The sequence below is a fragment of the Myotis daubentonii genome, chromosome 6, assembly GCF_963259705.1.
Source record: "Myotis daubentonii chromosome 6, mMyoDau2.1, whole genome shotgun sequence".
Classification (NCBI taxonomy): Eukaryota; Metazoa; Chordata; class Mammalia; order Chiroptera; family Vespertilionidae; genus Myotis; species Myotis daubentonii.
This window is the reverse complement of record NC_081845.1, coordinates 80,513,134-80,536,180: the sequence shown is the minus strand read 5'-3', so window position 1 is coordinate 80,536,180 and position 23,047 is coordinate 80,513,134. Positions and strand designations below refer to the sequence as shown.

The 23,047-nt window shown below is 37.9% G+C and overlaps 1 pseudogene; it reads left to right on the top strand.

Annotated features, from left to right (window-relative positions):
* Positions 1–17,993: 17,993 nt before the first annotated feature.
* On the top strand, positions 17,994–19,062 carry LOC132236531 (chromobox protein homolog 1-like; annotated as a pseudogene).
* The last annotated feature ends 3,985 nt before the right edge of the window (positions 19,063–23,047 follow it).

Genomic DNA, 23,047 nt, shown 5'->3' with positions numbered 1-23,047 from the left:
TAGCTTTGATAATTCTTAAAACGACCCATTTTATTATTATAAAAGGGTCAGCATATCATTACATTCAATTTTATGGGTAAGATAAACATTTTAGATAACCAATCTGATTTTAGTTACCTCAATCCTAAAATCTAAGCCATTTGTTTATTTTTTATTATTTTTATAATGTTAAAGAGAGGACTTTGGAACTGCTATTCCATTTAGAATTTACCCAGAGCATATATCTTCCAGAACAGCCAAGTCAATAAGTTACAGCTATTTCTGCATTTGTGATTCATTCTAGAATTCTAGATATATTGACAGTTTCCTTTGAATAATCTTAACACTGCTTGAATTAATTAAACATTTGGATTCCGTCTGGCCAGCATAGCTTGGTGATTGAGCATTGACCTATGAACCAGGAGGTCACAGTTTGATTCCCAGTCAGGGCACATGCCCGGGATTGCGTGCTCCATTCCCAGTGTGGGGCGTGCAAGAGGCAGCTGATCAATGATTTTCTCTCATCATTGATGTTTCTATCTCTCTCTCCCTCTTCCTTCCTCCCTGAAATCAATAAAAATATACTTTAAAAATTCAGATTTAGGGGTTTCAAAATATAATGAAATAAATAAGCAATATATATATGTACATATTGTACATTTATTAACAGAAAGTGAAAGAGAGGGAAAGTGTATGTAGTGAGTTCACAGTTAGTACCTCTAAAGCAGAGCATCTGGAAATTTATTGGACTCTGCAATTTTATGTAGGCTTCATTCTTTTCAAAATAAAAAGTGAAAGATAAATAAATATGTGAATTCACATCAGATAATATAATAAATGGTATTCATCCTAAATAGCAAATTTTTGATTGGTTTACATTTTTAAACACACTCAAAACTCAATTAGGTTTAACTTTTGAAAATAGAATTATATCTTTAATAATCTTATAATTTAGTATTCTCACATACTGAAGATCTTTTCCCTTTTTACTTACATAAAATCAGAGGACTAAAATATTTGAAAGGATACTGGAAAAGATTGAAAATAATTTCTTAGTAAGAATTTTATACCCATCCAAGTTATAGATTAAAGATGATGTTAAAATAAAAAAATGTTTGCCAGCATATAAAGTTTCAAAATATCTATTTGCTATTTACCCATTCAGGAGGCTAACAGAAGGCATAATCCATCACTGAAAAAGAATAACACATAAACATAAAAGAGAAGGAATGAGTGAGACCAAGAATCAAGAAATTCAAAAGAGGGGAGAGATAAAGAAATTTCCCAATATGATATTAAAAGGAAAACCTAGGATTCCTAGGAATATTGGTGTGTAGTCATTTAAGAAAGGAGAATTGGAATAAGAACATCCAAGAGAAATGACTCAAAAAAGTAAGTTGGAATGATAGATTATTTCATATGTTTGAGGACATTGAATGAGTTTTCGCTGTTGTCTGAGATATTACAGTATGTAAATAAGAAATTTCTGAATGAATATCAACGTTTGTTATTCTAAATTAAACACAAAGAATTAATATATAATCACATTTTTTCTCAGTATGTTATTAATTACAGTATGCTATTAACATCTGAGAGCATTATTTAATTATAACATAATCAGCAGAGGAGATTTTAAAAAATTATTATATAACTCTTGAGAGAATAAGAAGAGGAGAATTTTTGAATGTTGAAAGATTTTTTGAGTTTTATGCCCTTATTTATTATAGAAAATTAAAAAATTAAAAGTGTTAGTATTAATGAATTATATAGAAATATAGAGGTAATAATAGATTAAATAGTGAAATGCACTAAGGAATGGAATTTACAAGTGGGGAATAGTGGGATAAGAGGTGCTATTTTTTATTAAAAATTGAAAGTATTATTTTATCTTTTAGGAACATGTACATCTATTATTTGGAAAAATACTAAAAATTAAAATTAAATGCAATAATCACAAAAAAATTATAACAAAAATAAATATTTAAAACAATGGATTTATTATTTACAAAGTCCAGAACAAGGAGGTTTGCATTATCTCATCTAAAAACCCAAGCAACCATATTATCTACATATTATTATTGTTTGATTGATTGATTGATTTTAGATGTAGATGAAGGGAAAGGGAGAGAGAGAAACACCAGTTCAGAGAGAAATATCAATCTGTTGCTCCCGGACCCTGCCTAGAACTGGGGATCAAATCTGCAACCTGGGTGTGTGCCTTGACTGGGAATCGAACCTGTGACCCCTCTGTGCATGAAATGACACTTCAGCCAACTGAGTCACACCAGCCAGGGCATATTAGCAACATATTATTTATGACAAAAGAGAGCCTTGAAAATTCAAGATCACACAATATTACTGAAAAGTCATAGTTGTCAGATTTCTAAACCAACTCTTTGAATAAGTACAAATGCTACTTGTCCATCTCATTAATTCACCTAATAAATATGTACTTGAAATATCAGGAGGAACATTTTGTAAAGTATGCGATTGTCTAACCACTATGCTGTATACCTCAAACTAATACAAAATAATATTGAATGTAAACCATAATTTAAAAAAATAGATAAATATGTACTTGGATACTTACTGTGTTCTAAGCACTGAGTTGAGCATAGGATATATATGAGTTCTTAGCTAAGAGGGGAGTTAAAGGAATTATTACCTTATGTAATTACAACTGTGATATGTGCTAAGAAGAAAGTACCACATCCCCGCACCTAGGAATCTTGTTGTTGAACCCTTTGCCTCGTGTTCCAGAGAATCCCCTGACAAGAGATGTAGGCTGCAACAGGACCCTTATTAATCATCATAAACATGTTAGCTAAAAATGTGGGAGAGTTACAGGCAAAACCTTTGACCAATATGAGATGGGTATGGATGAATAAATGCATTACTCTTTCTTTTCTGTAAAGCGGTCCGGAGACCCAATAAGCATGGTTGCCCAAAGGTCTCATGAGATAGACAAGTAAGACTATTTAGCAATATCCTGCTCAGTAAAGAATTCTTATATTGTCTCTTAAGGACCTAGAACAAAAGGTTTATAAAGAATTAATTTTTAGCAATATGTGGAGGAAAAGAATTCAGCAAAGGAATCAACAACATCAGCACCAGGTAGAGAACCAGGTGATAATAGCACCTAGAAAGGAATCTAAGAGAAAGTTAAGGAAGTGAATTTCTCACCTGGAGAAACCACAAATGATGGAAAAGAGAAGAGTTAGATGGAAACAGGATTAAGGGAGAGTTTATAGAAAACAGGGGAAATTTAAATAGGTTCATTCAATAAAGGGCAGGAACATAGTAGAGAGAGGAAAATGATTGTTGAGGTGTTAGAGGAAAGCTAGAGGGTGGACTTTTCTTAGAGGTTGATTAGCTTCAGGAAGGAGGACACTTCACTGTCTGAGACAGGAAGGAAGACAATGCTAAGAAGCCGGAGATCAACATGGAGAACTGTTAGAAGAGCTCAGGCTTGGTAGACTTTTTACTTTTCCTTGCCAAGTGGTAGACAAGTAGTGGTGCTGGTGGAAGAGGTTAGAGGCCTTGAGAAGTGTGGGGAAGGTAGCAGGTCTGGTTTTGAACAGTGAGGATAGGAGTGAACATTTGAATGATGGCTAGAGGGTAATTACCTGGTAAGGACCATGCATTTTCTGCATCAGCATGCAGCCATAGGGTCTAGAAGGCCGGGTTGAATCAATCCAAGATTGAGAGGTTTTCAGGGTCAGTGAGCAAAGGAGTTAAAATGCTGGTAAAAAAAGTACTTAAAATGTGTCATCAGTGGGAATAGTGTTGCAGTGAAAATAAATTAAGATAGAATATTTATGGTTATCTTTCCTTTGTTGAAAGAAGCAATTTAGGTCTATTTTGAATGCAGATGTAATTGACATTGTTTGATGTGACACCTAGAGTTATAGGTAATCATAGAATATAGACAATATAAAGAAAATCATAACCATTCCTTTCTCTATAATATATGTCTTTTTCTATAAAATTATTTTAAAGCAAGATGTAATAAGAACCATCTAGGAAATTTTCTACTATTAAAAATATATTTCACCCTGGCCTGTGTTGCTCAGTGGTTAGAATGTTGGTCCGTGCACCAAAGGGTTGTAGGTTTGATTCCCGGTCAAGGGCATGTACCTAGGCTTCAGGTTCAATCCCTGGCAATCTCTCTCTCTCTCTCTCTCTCTCTCTCTCTCTCTCTCTCTCTCTCTCTCTCTCTTCCTGTCTCTCCCTCCCTTCCTCTCTTTCACTCTTTCTAAAAATCAATGGAAAAATTACCCTCGGTGAGGATTAACAAAAAATACACACACACACACACACACACACGTATATATTTATAAATATATGTGTGTGCTTTTTCATCTAATTTTATGTATGCAAATAAATAAATTTTTCTTGCAGTCTCTTTGATTATAGTGAGAATATGTGCATGTGTGTGTGAGCTTGAATGCATACATATCCATGTGCAGATATTATAACTGTGATGTGAAGACCAGTTATGACTTACTAATGCATCACAGGTTCCTAGCCTGCTGGATTGGGGAAAGGCAAGCTGTGGCTATAAGATGTCCCTGTGACACCAGACGGAGCTCTAGTTACATCTGTGCCAGTAGCTGAGGCAAGAGGAGTTGCTCACTCCAAATGCTCCACAGCTGGAATCTTGTTTATAGTATCAGCCGATGCTTCTGGACTCTAATCTTTAAGATTGGATTCTATAAAGTTATCTCTTCAGTTTCATAGACCATTTAATAAGTTGCTGTGTTGAACATCAACGACAATCTTCTTATCATTGGAAATAATACAGAATTATTTATTCTTTGGTAATTTGTTTTGAGTTAAATTTTCTTTTCTGTTAAAATGTATATAATAAAAAGAGGAGGTCTTATAAATGACTTTTATTATATACATCATAGAGAAACATGTTTGTTTTAATCTTTTTGAAGTAATGAAAATAATTTCAGTAAAATCTCTTTAAAATGTAAGTGATTAAAAAGCAGGATAAAAATGATAGGATAAAAGGTATCAGTTCTTTTTAAATACAAAGAATTATTAAAACCTGTAACTTGTTCTTCTAACGTATAGGTTCTTTGTAGTAAAACAGCTTAGGTTTTATGAGATTGAATTTTAAGAGCAATAGTAAAAATAATACCCACAAACTTTACAGTAAGAAAGGAAACCAAACCAGTTTTCTTCTTAATTCATTTCTATACATTTCATCTGCAAAATAATTTCTGCTTTGCACTTGAGATAGCAAAGACATTAAAAAAAGTTATTTGACTCCCATATATGTGAAGTTTCTATCAGTAAATTATTAGATCAGGAAGATCAGAAAAAATATTTTTAATGCTCATATGACCTGATTTCTTTTGTTCAGAAAAACAAAATCAAAACAGAGCAGGGAAGAATCCTTGACCTAGTTTCAGCTCTGGTTTATAGTCTCAGCTCTCCCACTAACTATGGACTTGAATAAATGATATAATATGTTCAGACCTCAGTTACTTCATCTGAAAGATTGACATGGTTTAATAACTGCTATGATATTATTGGATAGTGTTCATGACTTTTTAATATGCTTAGACAAGATTTATTTGAGATCTAAGAAATGCTTATGATAACGACTTCCCCAGAGTACAACTGGGCACTCCTGGCAGCTTGGTGGCCAGTGCATTACTGTCACTTTCTCAGCACAGATGAGATTACAGGAACGGCATGCTGGCCCTAAAATGTGTGCCAATATTTGACAGAGTACGCACATACCCAGGATCCTTCAAAACACCATTGAAACCCAGGTCTCCTTGAACCTTTGTTCACTTGTCCACTTCCTCTGGCTGTAATTGAGGTGAAAGGGAGGCCAATTTCAGGGGAAAATTCAATTTACTTTTCATATTATTTCCTCTTCCCTAGAAAACAATCCCTTACAGCAGTTTTCTAGCAGCAAACTCACATTCAGCACGTGGGCCAGTATCTAGAGCTAACTCAAGCCAGGCATCTATAAAAACACACATCTCAGTATCTTCAGAGAGAAAAAATGCCTATGGCAGAGTTGTTACAGAGTTGTGTCCCAAAATGACTTTCTTAGAAATATAGATTTTAGAATTAGAAAACAACTACCTAAGGTCATTCGTTCTAACTCTTTGGTTCATAGGTGGGGAGGCTGAGAACCAGAATTGCTAAATGGCTAACCCCTTGCCTATGATTAGCCACATGGTTTGTGAGAGAGAAAAACTCCTTAAAGGCCAGGTTCTGACTTAACTTTATTTTTCTTTCTTTTCTACTTCATTTCCCCAATCTGAAGAGTTGAAAAAATCACAGGAAATTACCTAAAACGAACCCTAATGCTTAAGCAACCCTTTCTTTTACAAATACATTAGATCATCCAATCAGTATTTAAACTTTTCTAATTCTCCCTTTTATCCTTTCTGTGGCTCCTTACACCAGATGCCATTTTATATTTTTCTGACATTACTCTTCACTCTGATTAAGCTTCCGTGTGATGTTGAAGCTATGACAAGTTTGTGTCTTCGGAGAGGTAGGGAAATATAATGCTGGTAGGCATAGAGAATAATGCACAAGGAAAAATATAAAGATAATTTAGAGGTTGTATCCCTAAATTATTCAGGTATAAAAAATTTTTAAAGTAAAGACTGTCATTAGTAAAATCATTGAAAACTTTATAATCTCGTGTCTACTATAGTGCAATGTGATAAATAAGCACAGTTAAACCTTTTACCAGTATGTAGATTAGGGATGACTCCTTCAAACCCACTCATTCCAGTTTGTCACCAAGTCTAAGCCAAGAGGAGTGAGTTGCCCTCCAGCCTTCTCTGCTGTAAATCAGCTTTATATACAAGACACCCCTGCACCATAGCAGCTTCACTTATTTTCTGTCTTGAACAATATTGATAATTATAACTATCCAGGAAAGAAGAGGAAGCACAGGAAGTGATAAAGAGAGGAAGCTCCATATGGTAGAAGAAAGATATCCCAGTAATGCAACCGTGCCCAAAGAAGTCATTAAATGTAGAGAATTCACATCAGTAGAGGACAGATAACATTAAACTTCTTGGAATGGTGCAACTCCAGTTTGTGGTAGGGGAGTGGATCTGAGTTAATAGGCTTTATCAGACATATGGAACAACATGACATTAGAAGACATGTACAATTCCAAAATATGCCTGACTAATACTGTACTGCACACTGTATTTACACATAAAACATATGTTATATACTAGTATAATATGTATATAACATATTAAATCTATGTAATTTCAGGAAAATCATCACAAAATATAGATGATAGCAAAATAGCAAAATTTATTTCTGAAATGGATGTAGTTTTGAGAAGAGGTACTATCGGTTTGCTTTAGCTCTCTGATCTGTATGTTAAATGGTGTCTGGAAGAGAGATGTTAGCTTTGCTAACCTAGTGCAAGAGTTGTTAACTGTCCCTAGATAGAGACATGTGTTTGATTGTGATAATTAAGTTAGACTGTAAGAGTAGATAAAGAGAATACCAAACAGGGAAGGTGCTTTGTCACTAGTCAAATGCAAGTAGAATCTTGCATTTGATTTTAATAAAGAGAATAGAAGGCAATGGAAATCCTGTCAAAATTGTATGAAGATGTAAAACCCTATTACATGTACAAGAAAAAGTAATGTTTATCAGAAAAAACACACACATAAAATACAAAGAGACTATCAAGATGTCTTCAGATATTTGAAAGTTGGACATGGGAAGGCATTTAAACTTCTTAAATATAACCTCAAAGTATAGAAGCAAGATATCAAAGATACAGGGAAAGTGTTTGAGGCCCATCATGGGGAAGATGATTTTTAGAACTTTTTGATCAACTAAAAGTGGAATCAGTTACTCTGGGAAGTTGTAAATGTGCTGTTATTCAAGAACCAGTGGGGTAACTACTTGGTGGGAACATGTTAGAAAGAATTCAAGCATCAAATGGGGCAGGAACTGAAAACACCACATGATATCTTTTAATCTTAAGTATTATTTGGAAAATGAACAAGTATGAAACCTGGACCATGACCACCCACAGATAACTGTTTGTGCCTGATTAGTCTATTTGTGTGAAGCCCAAAGAACACAAAAGATGCATTTTGTACGGCTGCTGAATTAAGCATATTAAAAACTTTGGTTTGCTAAAATAAATTCTATGATTAGTATTAGAATCATTATAATGAATAAATTTAAATTTTATTTGACTCTTCTTTCTGAGCTAGTGTGCATATGTGCAACTGCATGTGTGTGCATATCTTTGTGTGTTGTGTGTGTAGCAGGAACAGCTAGTCAACACTATTTTCTGAGTGCCTAATCTACAGCCTATTTTATTGGATATTTTGGGTATATAGAGATTTATAGATACAGTTTCTTAACTAAAAAGATTTATCTTATTCTACCCCCTCCCCATTTTCTTTCCCTTTTCTCTTTCTACATATTTCCATACTCCAAGTATTTTGGATTTTAACTACACACTAGACATAGGTTCCAGTCCAAGCTTTTTAATTTATTAGCTGTATGACTAAATTACTAATCTCTTAAAGTTTTCGTTTCCATCTTTGTAGAAGATAATAATAGAACCAACTTCATGGTAAAGACTGAAATATGGACATAGCTCACAGTATATAAAAAGTGTTCATTCATTCAGTACTAGTATTATATTATTGTTCCAACTCACTGTCGTATCTACCCTTGTAATCTCTCATTAAACTCTTCTTACTCTGGGTCCATTAGAACCCCTATCAAACTGCTACTCCACCACACTGCCACTATCCATTCTGTTTTATGGTTATCCTACCTTGTTTTGGAAAAGGATGGGCTTCCCATTTCAGTTCAAAGCTCTACACATTCATACTCCTACTCTCATCTCTTGCCCTTACATGGGAAGATGGGAAAATCTATAGTCACAGAATTTTAGGTCTGATAAGTACTAGAGCTTGTCCAGTCAACCCACTCATTGTAGAGATGAGAAACCTGGGATAACAAAGCCAGGATCTGACCTTTGTAAGATAATAGAACTGATGTTGGCGAGGCCTGGTCGTCAGCACAGGCAGCATAGAAGTAAGGACGAAGAGTGATAGCCTGACTTGGAAGAAGAATCGGAGGACGCTGTTTCCATGAATAAGTCTCATGTCATTCTGAGATTTCTAAGTATTTCTGTGGAGTCTTGGTTGTAACTACTAAAGTTCTACTCGAAAGCCATTGAGAGACATGAACCAGTGATATTTGGCAATTAATACAATATTTTCACACATATACCCACAATCTGGTAAAGTTCTAGTTATTTGTATTTAATCCATCCCTCATTTTTAATGAAAAGTGCATGTATTAAAAGAATTGGAAATACTTAGGTGGAAGTATTGCAATTCTTGGAGACCTAATGAGAATGCACATAATGAGGTGAAATCATAAAATTTTAATTGTGATTTTCCTCAATTTTTGTTTAGAATGGAAAGTCTAATGAGTCTTCATGGGCTTAGCCACCATCCAGAAACCTGGTAACTATGACTTCTTTCTATTTGATATGTGCTAGTAGGATTTGGAACCTAGAGTGGAGTCAGAGAATTGTCTCTAAAGAGATTCTGAAATGATAGGTTATAAAGGGTATCTTTTCCATCAAAATTGATGAAATTTGTTGGTTGAAAAGAATATGTGTTCTAGAGATGTCACCCATTTTTCTACAATCCTCCTTTCCAACCCAAATGTGGGAAGAGTGATATTTCTCAAAAATATCAATACTAGATACTTGCAGAAACAATTTTTCAAAAATTGATGTAAAGATATAGCCTACTAGATATAACTATACTATTAGAAGTATTCCAACCAAAGAGATTTTATAAATCAATCAAAAATATAGACATATAAAATGCTTCTTTTATTTAGAATATAGCCTTATGATAAATATTGCAATGGATTTATTAACTTACTCAACTAACTAATTGATATCCAAATATGGAGGAATAGTAAAATGATCTAGACATGATCTCTATTCCAAAAGAGATGATAATCTTGTACCAGAGAAAAACACATAAGGAAATAACTCTGAAAAGTTTTCTGGGGGGTCAGAAATGCTGTACGTACATGTTGTCAGGGTAGCACATATAAGGCAGTGTATAACTCAGCTATAAAATAAATATATATGTATATAAATTTTCTAAGGTTTTATATTATAGAATTCTAGTTAGTCAAAATTTTCTGAGGATACCAAAACCTGATTTTTTAAACATGAAAGATTTTCTAAAAAGATTTCTCATAGGGATGTAGTATTTTTAATGCCATAATCAGAAACTTTTAATTTTAGGATGAAAGACATGATGAGAAGTATATTTTTATGATACAATAATAGAAATCATAACACCAATATTATTTTATCCAGAAAATCTAAAACAACAATAACAAAAACTGGTTTAAAGTATTTGCCTAATCCAATGATGGAGAAGCAGGAAGAGTATCATAGGAGACAACAATCATAATATATTTTGAAGAATGAGGAATTTTGTACACTGAAAGTAAGGAAGAGTATTTTTAAAAATGCAAGGACAGTCTTGGATTTGTGAATGTCACTAGATGTGAAGAATTGACAGTAAGATTAGGAAGAATAGGCCATTGTGAAACTGACTATTATATAGAAACGAGGAATCATTAGTACGCTTAAGCATGGGAGTGACTTTAGAAAATTTCTTTTCTAAAAATTAGTCTGGTGAAACTGGAGTGACACTATTGTAGGAAACTATTAGAACAAGAAGCAAAAATAAGAGGCAATTACAATATAACCAATCAAGATGAAAAATGTCGTAAATTCTTTAGTACTGCTCAAAGCACACGGAGAGAAATGGGGGCTGCAGACAATTTATCTTGGTGTTTAGAACCTATGGGCCTCCATGGTCCAAACATGAAAACCAAGGAGTATGATAAGTCCAGAGTCCATCTGTATTTCTAAATCAGAGACCAAAGTTGACATAAAGGAAAGAAACATTGTTCTAAAATTCCAGGACATGGAAACTCCAATTCAGCAGTAATTTTAAGAAACTGATGAGTGTTGGTAGTTAATTATCGAGGTTCATGTAAGGTGATTTTAGAAATAGCAAAAGGAATGTCCAAACCTGGATTTATAACCCTGGCAGAAATTTTGTGAGAGAAGTAGCCAGGGGCTGTGATTAGGAATTATCCCTTGGGAATCCAGTTAAAATGATATTCATGACTTCATTACAAAGTCACTTTAAATGAACTTTCCACAGAAAGTTAAGTTTGATAGTCAATCTCCAATCTGATATTTACATTGGTTTATGGAATTGTAAATAGATCCCTGAGCAAAACTTAGAGTCCTGCCTGGTGTGAGCAAGTTAGGCTGTTACCTAGTAGAGAGCAGGAGGGTCTACTGCACTGTCTGTGAGTACCTCCTGGACTATTTTATTTCCACATAAAATCAATCTTCAACTCCTGCAGATTCTACCATCCAGGTATAACTAATTTTCATTCAATTATCTTCACTGCAGGAATCTTCTCTGCGTCATCATTGTCTCTCATCTGTATTGTTCCAACCGCCTATTGATTTATCTCTTTTTTATTATAACTGACACTACTAAATTCTTCAGTGGCTGCTGTAGGGTTAAGTAGATGATCTCTTTATGAGGTATCAATAATAGTTACTATGACAACATATTTCTGGCTTCACAGCAAGTGGTTTTCTGTGATGCCTGTGGCTTCCTCCAAACTTGCAGTAACGAGCAATGTTCTGAAATCAGAGCTGGAATAGAGCAAGCTTGGCTGACTAGACCGCTCTGTGGGTGGACCTTGGTGCATATGACTTACTTGAAAATGCAGATTAGACAAGCAATGTTTTATTTATTAATTCACTTGCATACTTACTTACTTATGTGCCCCATCACTGTGATATTGAGAGGTATTCAGTTTATGAACATTTTGTAAAACTGTCTATGCCAATGTTACCCAGTTTTATTTGGGTAGGAATCCAGTAGGAAACTGATTGAAAGTGGTTGGTGAATACAAATGCATACAAACGTTGCCTATAGAATAATAAATCTATCTAATCTATCTATCTATCTATCTATCTATCTATCTATCTATCTATCTATCTATCATCTATCTATCTATCATCTATCTATCTGCTTTCCTAACTACTTATCTTTATGCACATATAAATATGTGTGCATGTGTGTGTGTGTGCATGTGCAGATTAATTTCATATCATACTGTAGTTTCTTAAACTCCCTAAATCAGCGGTTCTCAACCTGTGGGTCTCAACCCCTTTGGGGGTCGAATGACCCTTTCACAGGGGTCACCTAAGACCATTGGAAAACACATATATAATTACATGTTGTTTTTGTGATTAATCAATATGCTTTAATTATGTTCAATTTGTAACAATGAAAATATATCCTGCATATCAGATATTTACATTACGATTCATAACAGTAGCAAAATTATAGTAGCAACAAAAATAATTTTATGGTTGGGGGTCACCACAACATGAGGAGCTGTATTAAAGGGTCATGGCATTAGGAAGGTTGAGAACCACTGCCCTAAATTGTAATCGTTTGCCTATGAAAGAACTATGAAGTTTTGTGTAAAATGGGTTTTTATTTGTGAAAATTTTTGAAATTAATAGTCTAGGTTATAAGAGAGTGACTTTTTCTTTATATGGATTATGTACTCAAAGGAAAATTGGTTTGGAAGTAAATTATACAACCTTGAGGAATTATGGAATTGGTTTTTCTTTTCTCTTTATAAAAGTTTCAGTTGCTAAAGAGAATCTGGAAAGTTTTATGTGTAAGAAAAGAGAGATAAAAAGAAATAAAAGTTTAAGCATTTATTACTTGGCTACCAGGTCAATCTAATTAAAAGTCCATCTCCTGAGCTTATTTACAGTGCTAGCAGCTAAACATAAACATATGGTCATCAGACCTCCCTAATTGCCTGTTTTCATTGTCTATGGCTGCTCCTTATCCAATATGGCTTCTTTTTTCAACTCTGCATTTACTTTGCCCTCTTTCTCCAGCTGTTGCAATGTATTCAAATCTGTGTTTAAATTTATTGTATTCATTGTACAACAGAGCTTATTTTTCAGTCGTGAATAACTGTGTAATTAACTATATGGCCAAACAAACTCTCAAAACATTACTTAACAAATCAGATTTACTTAAGAAATCCCACAGTGATCACTCCCCCAAATTAGAACCTTGGTAATTTGGTTCCAGTATTTGTGCTGTTAAGTACAATTCTCTTGTTAGTTGCCTGATATATGCCATGAACACTGCATTACCTCCTAGACATTTTGTGCCAGTCAAAAACATTTCTGCATCACAAAGTGTTTCAAAACCACACATTAATATACAAAATAGAAATATGACTGTAAATAAAGTTTCGAATGTTTTTTAGTGAGCAAGAATTATCGTTTGTAGTGATCGACTGAATTTTTGTCCCCTGCTTTCTAGGTGTTAGCTGTGGAACTCTTTCAACTTTTATTAGAGCTCCCTGTTGCCTGTTTTCATTGCCATACATCTATGCTTAGTTTTAAATATGGTCTCTTTTTTTAAGTTCCCTATTTTAGAAAACAAATGCAAAAAACTGAAGGATGAAACTGATGTTAGGACTTCCTGCTCACATTGAATCAGGTCCCCCGATCCATAACACGCTGAAGATCCTATTTGTTTCATTTCTTTGGTGTCTTTCAACTCCTCCCTCACTTGGAGAAATGTTCTGATAAGTTGAAATACCTTTGAATTGAAGAATCCTGATAATAATAGGGTTTTTTTTGTATCATTTAGCATTTTCCTGCCAATTAATAAAGAACTTACATCCAAAATGATGGCATGTTTCCACAGAACAACCCTATATGTTGAATATCTTCAGCTATTGCTAGATCCTTAGGAAAGAACCTAGTTCCTCAAGTGATGCGGTGTGACCAGGAAAGCACCACGCACCATGTTAAGAGTAGATGATAATTCAGTTCCATTTATTAGTCACATTCACTGTGCTTTATTTTTCAGGGAAGCTGATTTTAATTTCAGACATCTATTTACAACAGGAGGCTGTTCCTTGTAAGCAGAGACCAATTTTTTGTTCTTTTACATGGCACTGAGCTCTACACTTGCCATACGTGATAAAACACTTAGCGGTGTCTTTCATGGCGCATTTCACTGTGAAAGGAAAGAAAAGCATAGAAATCATTGCATTATTATATGTGTCTTCGGGTCCCAAGCTTGTTGAGATGGTCTTACCTAATAATAGACAAAGATGTAAATTAACCATCCCTCTGCTACCCTCACCATCCAATCAGGAGAGTATGCAAATTAACCCAACAAAGATGGCAGTTAATTTGCATATGTAGGGGCGAAGTGGTGGAGCAAAGGCTGAAGGCTCCATCCGGAGCTGCGAAGACTGAAGACTCTGGCCGGAGCGAAGGCCTGGGTCACGGGTGCCAGAGGAAAACCAGTGCCAGCAGCCAAGGGAAGGGAAGGCCTATTGCATGAATCTCTTCGTGCAACGGGCCTCTAGTAATTAATAATTAGCTGATTAATTATTAAGCAATCATTGACGTGAAAATTATTATAGCATCTGCATATGTTAAGTTTTCTCCCCTGTTGTAGAGATTGAAGAAGTGATTTATTTTGCTGGCAATGATTGTTTTGTGATATTTTTAGCTTCGTTGTCTGTTTTTCTTCTCCAGCTTTTAGCTGGACCAACTAGTGGCTAAAGCTTAGTTTTTCATAAAAATTTCTAAATAGATATTGTTAGACCAGAGTGGTTTTGAAACAGACATCATATATCCCTGTGGCTACCTACCAAACTAATTTTTTTTTCCTTAATTCAAAAGAAATCAAACACACATATTCTGGACTTTAGAATTAAAACATGGAAAAATTAGTTGTTTAAATTGTTATATTGCTTTTATCTTTAGAACTCTTTCTTACAGGAAAGATGGAGAGAATCCCAGCAGACACTAGGGTAAGAGGGATTATTTGAACACACACAATGACCTGAGGCTAGTCAGGAAAGAAGGGGTTGTTGGGAGTACTAGCTATGCCATTCACCACCAGCCTTAGACACACAGTGAAGAGGGGGTTAACTTGCTCAGCATCTCCTCATGTCTCCTTTTCTGAGTCCTTTCCTCTATAAAGTCCTCAAGTCCACATTAACACAAAATAAACCAACTAATGCACTCATATATATCATGGATAGAAGAGTTAATCTTTTACCTTTTCAAGAATTATTTGCATTTTTAAATGGGCCACTCAGGGAGGGAGACCCTCAAAGTAAAAGCAATCTTAACATATAGGACACAATGGTAAATAATACTGATAACCCAATATATTGATCCCCTCTGATTTCAGTGAAGTTATGTTAGCATAAAATTTCTGTTACTTTGGGTAACTAGAATTTATAAGAAAAAAAAGTTAAACCCATATAATATGAATTTTCTTGCCAAATAATTTAGACCATGTGATATCGCCATTCCACTGTATAAATTAACGATGTTTCCTTATTTGTATTATCTAGAAAGATGCTATTTATTGCCTTTAATGCTAGAGGGGAAAGACATTATCTCACCAGATCAAAAATGCATCCTAAAATTACACTGTCCTACACCAGGAGTGTGAAACATGTATGTTCACTTATTAGAATATACAAATAACAGAAGATGACAGCTGTCAAGCACCAGTATAGAGAAAGAATAGCAGTATTTAAGTGGAATTATAAATTAGCATTTTTCCATTACTAACAAAAATAATAAATACCTTCCCTCTAGATAACAGCTATTGAATCATATAAAAATTCATATTTATTCATAAGAAGGAATTGTAAATTTTTCAACTTTTAGATAAGACCATGCATACACTCAAGTTTCTTGGGTCTCTGAAGATACTTAAAATGTCATGAAGGTTTTCATATTTTTTAAAACCAAGGCATGAGGGACACATGCAAATCATGACAATACTGGAGGTCCTGTGCATGAAATTCATGTGGGGTTGCGGGAGGGGGCTCAGGCCAGCCTGCACCCTCTCCAACCCAGGACTCCTTGGGGGACATCCCTCTCCCAATTCTGGACTGCTGGCTCTTAACCGCTCACCTTCCTGCCTGCCTGGTCGCCTCTAACTGCCCCGCCCTGATGGTCTGATTGCCCCTCACTACTTCTGCGTGCCAGCTTGATTGCCCCTAACTGCCCCCCCTGCCGGCCTGGTCGCCCCCAACTATACTCCCTCTGTCAGGCTGGTTGGCTCTTACTGCCCCCCTCTGCCAGCCTGGTTGCCCCTAATTGTCCCCCCCTGCTAGACTGATTGCCCCCTGTTGGCCTGGTTGCCCCATGCAGCCTGCTGTTCAGTCGTTTGGTCATCCCTCACTAACCCCCTGTTGGCCTGGTTGCCCCACACAGCCTGCTTGTTCAGTCATTTGGTTGTCCCTCACTAATTGCCCTGTCAGCCTGGTCATAGGCAGCCATCTTATGAGGGCATGAGGGTTAATTTGCATATTACTTCTTTATCATATAGCATAATTGGAGTTAATATTTTATTATCCAAATATGGTTGCTTTATATACTAGCCTTCTCTATTTAAGAAAAAAAAATATTGTTTGGGGTTAATAAAAACAAAACCTGTTTTTAATTCAATTTGTCCTGAATTTGAAAGAATATAATCCTATATAATAAAAGCAAAGTTTGCAAATTGTCCCCTCAACTAGGAGTTCGTCTGGGAGTTAACCAGGGGGCAGGGCCATCTGGAGGAAGAGAGGGAGGTGCTAGCTGGAGGCTACAGCAGGGGGCTGGGGAAGGGTGGTAGGCCCCAGTGGCAGCAGGAGGCTGAGGAAAGAGAGGGAGTATCTGGCTGGCAGCCGGCAGCTGCTAGGGACCCCACCAGTGCATGAATTTTGTGCACTGGGCCTCTAGTATAATAATACTAGTATTCCTCATAATTTTCAATTTATTTTAATTATAAAATAGTACAAACCATTCGAATCTTTTATCCAAAATTCTTAAGTACTTGATTTTTAAAATTCACTCAAAGCTAGATTTTCATCTGTGCTGCTAAGACATGAAATTGGTGTTCATATATTAAAGCATCAAAGTTTAGGCCACTCCTAAACTGGAAGCCCCTAGAGTTTTTGTTTTGGTTCTTTCTTTTGTTTGTTTTTAAGGATAGTGAAATTATTTCCTTGTGTATGTGTTTATACAGTGTATTTGTGTACACAAGAAAAATACTTTTCCTATTTCAAGTAGCTGAAATGTGTCAAAATAGCTCATTTAATAATCTTCATCAGGACACACTCTTTTGGCTGCTAATCCAACTCAAGCCATTAGTACAAATAATTTACAAAACAGGGTACACAACCCAACCACAGAAAATTCAACTGGGAAAATATTGCCTCCACTGTCTCCTATAATAGTTGTCAAAGAATAGTTTCTCCCTGTAAAATGAGGCACTAAATGCTTAAGTTTTCTCTCTAAGATATTTCAATACAATGCAAAAATAATTATAATATTTAGGAAGAACCTCATATATCCCATAGTCTCTATTAGACACTCTGCGTATTTACATGTTGTTAATCCTCATGATCATTCTGTGAGGTAAACTTAATTACTACACTTAATTCACAGATGTGGAAATTGATGCCAAAGGAGTTTAAATAACCTGATAGATTTACACAGTCAATAGGTAGTGAAAACCAGTCTGAACCCAGGTATCAGTAACTTCAATGGTCATGTTCATTTCATTATCTGAGTAATATGAAATGCTACATAATTGGACCTGAAGTAGTAGAGCCACAAAAATAAAATAAAAAAAAAAAACCTGTGGTACATCTACAAAATGGAATATTACGCTGCTATAAAAAAGAAAAAATTTGGAGAAGCTCTTTTGTTGGGCTAAGGAGAGGGCCATTGGCTTGGGCCTGCAGTATGCTGCTTCAGTGAGGGGCTGAACGGGGCCACCCGGCCTGTTGTTTTTCTGGGCGCCACTCCTCTGGCCCCGCGACTGACGCGCCAGTAGGGCAGCACCGATTCCTCTCGTGCTCTTGAGAGCTGCTCTAAGCAGCGTTACCCATTATACCAGAAAACTGGCAGGAACTATGGGGAAGAAAAAAAGCAAGAAGAAAGTGGAGGAGGTGCTAGAAGAGGAGGAAGCGGAATATGTGGTGGAAAAAGTTCTCGACCATCGAGAAGTAAAGGGCAAAGTGGAGTACCTCCTCAAGTGGATGGAGTTCTCAGATGAGGACAACACGTGGCGCCAGAAGAGAACTTGGATTGCCCGACCTCATTGCTGAGTTTTTACAGTCACAGAAAACAGCACATGAGACATAAATCAGAAGGAGGCAAGCGCAAAGCTGACTCTGATTCTGAAGATAAGGGTGAGGAGAGGAGAGCAAACCAAAGAAGAAGAAAGAAGAGCCAGAAAATCCTTGAAGCTTTGCCCAGGGTTTGGAGCCGGAACGGATTATCAGAGCTACAGACTCCAGTGCAGAGATCATGTTCCTGATGAAATGGAAAAACTCTGATGAGGCTGACCTGGTCCCAGCCAAGGAAGCCAATGTCAAGTGCCCCCAGGTCGTCATATCCTTCTATGAGGAAAGGCTGACGTGGCATTCCTATCCCTCAGAGGATGATGACAAAAAAGATGACAAGAATTAACTCTCCTGAGTACCAGCCGCTGTCACATCTGACTGTGGGTTTCAAGTGGGGAGGGGAGGGAGTTCTACTTGTCTTGATATCATTGAAGTGGCTTGAGAAGATGTCCTTTGAAGAGCCAGTATAGTTCTGTGCCCTACAGCAGCCCAAGTGCTTTGAAGCCGTTCCATGCTGTATAGTTTGCACACCCATCCATGTGGAGGGGAAGGAGGGGAAGTGTTTCAAGGCAATTCATTTAGCACTTTGCTGAGAAAAGCGAAGGGCCTTCTATGAAGGACAAAACTCGCAGAAGGGTACGTGTGAGCAGAAAGATACTGCAGATCTTCAAAGATCATCTCCACAACCCACAGCCTTCTTCCCAATAGTGTGAGCTGCATTTGTACAGCGTAGCATGTGTGTAGTTTCTGGCTATTACTGCTGTATTATTTGGGGGTGGGAGGGATGGGGCAGGAAGGGAGATGAGTAGGATTGTTTTTATTACAATTTGGGGGCTGGTTGGGGAAAGGGCGAAACAATGAAAAGAAGAAACAACTAATGAATTGCTTTTGTGTCCAGAATATTTTCTTTTTAAAAAATGTAATTGGCAATCTAATTGAGGACTCTGAGAGACTGTTTAAAAGCGGTAAGTGCCTGAAACTTACAGGCCAAGGTGTTCCCTGTCTGAGATTAATTCTGTTCCCAACAAAGGACTAAGCCAGTTGATAAGTTACCAAAGCTGCCATTTGGGGCGAGGGATTGGGGGGTTGGAAATTAGTTGAGAAGGGAAAGTCTTTTATTGGAGCATATATATAGGCAGATAATTCTGTCTTAGAGGTGCTAATTCTTGAAATTGACAAGACCCTTTCTTTTCTAATTATGAAGCCATAGATATTAGCTTGTCCATCCAACCTCCTGGCTGAGGTATTTGGGGGAAGAAGAAGAGGATGGTATAGGAGGTGTGAGAGTGAAGAGAGGGGCCCATGTTTTTAGGAGAGAAAAACTCTTGGAGCCTCTCTGCTTTTTGAACTTTGAACTCTGAAACCATTGGACAGGGGCTGGTGCTCAGGAGAGTTCATTCTTGTCATCTTTTTTGTCATCATCCTCTGAGGGATAGGAATGCCACGTCAGCCTTTCCTCATAGAAGGATATGACGACCTGGGGGCACTTGACATTGGCTTCCTTGGCTGGGACCAGGTCAGCCTCATCAGTGACTGGCAGGGTTCAGTCACTGACAGCAGAAATATATTGAATCACTTCAAGAGTTGGATTATTTCAAAAGCCCTGGTCTCAGGAGAAGATTAAACTTTCACTTTCAGATGGGGGGCAGTGGTTCACTTTAAGACACAAAACAAAAATTCTTTTTTATTCATCCCAAGAATTAACTAATACCCAAAATGCTGTCTTGACTCATGAAATCTGTCAGTTCTTGACATCCAGACCTACATCTAGACCTTCATTGTAAAATCCTTTTAGGCATGTGTTAGATTTCTGTGGAAACTTTGTCTAAATGTAAACTTCATACAACACTCTAAGTTTTTGTTTTAATGAAACTATATAGAGTTATAAAATAAAGAAAGAGAAGGAATTCTTTGCAACAGCATGAATGGAACTGGAGAGCATTATGCTAAGCGAAACAAGCCAGTCAGAGAAAGATAAATATCACATGATCTCACTCATTTGTGGGATATAATGATCAGCATAAACTGATGAACAAAAATAGATCCAGAGTCAAGGTAGCACTGAACAGACCATCCAACCTCAGAGAGAAGGCAGGCAGGGGGAGGGAGGGGGTGGTTGTGGGAGGGGGGGTTGGAGATCAACCAAAGGACTTATATGCATGCATATTAACATAACCAATAGACACAGACACTGGGGCAGTGGTGGCTTGCCCTCAGGGGTGGGAGTGGTCAGGTGGGGGTCAATCAGGGAAAAAGGAGACATATGTAATACTTTAAATAATAATGTAAAAGAGAAACATGCAAATTGACTGCACCTCTACTACACCCCAAGCCATGCCCACCAGCCAATCAGAGTGACTATATGCAAATTAACCCAACCAATATGGTGGCCGGCAGCCACGGAGCTGGAGCAAACAGGAGGCTTGGTTGCCCCAGCATTGGAGGAAGCCAAGCTTCCCGCCTGCCCTGGCTGGCTGTGGCCTCCACTCAAGGCAATAAAGTTTCAATTATAGAAGATAAATGAATCCCAGATACCAGCTTCCAGCCAGCCTCCACTGGGAGCTTGGGTGGCTGGGGGCTGTGGCCAGCTTGCAAACAGCCATCAGCCCCTCACCCAGGCTGGCCACACTCTCATGGGGTGAGGGTCCCTGCTGAGGGGCTTGGCCAGCCTGCAAACAGCCATCAGCCACTCACCAAGATTGGCCAGGCACCCCAGCAGGATCCCCCACCCTGAAGGTGGGTGGCCAGCCTGAATGTCCCTCAGCCCCTCACCCAGGCTGTTCAGGCACCCCAGTGGGGACCCCCACACTGAAGGGGCTGTGGCCAGCCTGCAAACAGCCATCAGCCCCTCACCCAGGCTGGCCAGGCACTCCAGTGGGGACCCCCACCCTAAAGAGGGTGTGGCCAGTCTGAAAACGGCCCTCAGCCCCTCACCCAGGCTGGCCAGGCACCCCAGTGGGATCCCCACCCTGATCCGAGACACACTTCAGTGCAAACAGGCCAGCCCCCACCCAGGCACCAGGCCTCTATCCTATATAATAAAAGGGTAATATGCAAATTGACCCTAACAGCAGAACAACTGGGAATGACTGGTCACTATGACACACACTGACCACCAGGGGGCAGACAGTCAATACAGGAGCTGCCCCCTGGTGGTCAGAGCATTCCCACAGAGGAAGCTGTGCTCAGGCACAAGCCAGGATGCCAGCTGCCAGTACAGGGTAGTGGTGGGAGCCTCTCCCGTCTCCTCAGAAGTGCTAGGATGTCCGACTGCAGCTTAGGCCTGCTTCCCGCTGGCAAGTGGACATCTCCAGAGGGCTCCCAGGCTGCCAGAGGAATGTCTGATTGCCAGCTTAGGCCCAATCCCCCGGGGAGCGGGCCTAAGCCAGCAGGTGGTCATCCCCTGAGGGTTCACAGACTGGGCTGAGGGATGCCTGAGTGCCCAAATTTTTGTGCACCTGGCCTCTAGTATATATAATAAAACAAAATAAAATAAGATGTTTTTAGACTAAATCAGTGAAAACACCAAACTTTTAAAAATGAGAATTCTTAAAGTAAATTATGCAACAGAATTTAGCCAAATCTATCATTCTTGTTAGTGGAAAACCCACTGTTGCTGTACTACACACAATGCCCCATTATTTTCCAGGGATTCAAATGATTATACTTTGATACTTTACCTAACTCATCTTTTTCACCAGCCAGCCCATACTGAGAACAAAGCATTTGCTCAAGTCCTTAAACTGTCTCCCACTCAATGATATAACTAACAAGGAGCCTTACTTTTTAGGAAGATCACAAGTCCCTTTGAAATTCATTCCTGCGACCATCACAAACCACTCCTTTGGCAATCCAGTCACTCTTTTTCCCCAGTTAACATCAAACATGACTTCTCTCTCCAGAAAGATATTTCACCTACTCAAATAATATTTCCATTTTTACCTGGTGGCAATGGGACCAGTAAGAAAAATAAAATGAAGAGAGAAACCACAATTTTCATGGTTGAAGAGAGTCAAATCAGCAGCTGGCGTCTTTTAGTAAGAGGGCGGTAGAAAGTGTACCTTTTTATATTCCTTTCCTTGCAGTGATATGAATTTGGTAATTCATGTTTATCAAAAGATAACAATCCTGTTTAGCAGTGCCTGATGCAAAAGTGTTGGACATTGCTTTTCTTTAACATGAGAATGTAAAGGGCTTATGACATCCCCAGTGGGTTATTATGATTTTTTATAACTAGTTGTCTAAGAAATTCCATAGTACTGGGATTTTTTTTTTTTTTTTTAGTACTGGGATTTTTTAAAAAATATGTTTTTATTGCTTTCAGAGAGAGGAAGTGATATAGAGATAGAAACATCAATGATGTCCCCACTGGGGTGACTGGCCAGCCTGGGTGAGGGGCTGAGAGTCGTTTTCAGGCTGGCCACACACCTTCAGGGTGAAGGGTCCTGCTGGGGTCCCTGGCCAGTCTGGGTGAGGGGCTGCTGGCTCTTTGTAGGCTGGCCACAGCCCCCAGCTACCCAAGCTCCCATTGGAGGCTGGCTGGAAGCAGGTATCTGGGATTTATTTAGCTCTTATAATTGAAACTTTGTTGCCTTTTGCGGAGGCAAAAGCCGGCCAGAGCAGGCGGGAAGCTTGGCTTCCTCCATCTCCATGGCAACCAAGCCTCCTGATTGCTCCAGCTCCATGGCTGTGGGCCGCCATCTTGGTTGGTTTAATTTGCATATAATCGCTCTGATTGGCTGATGGGCGTGGCTTGGGT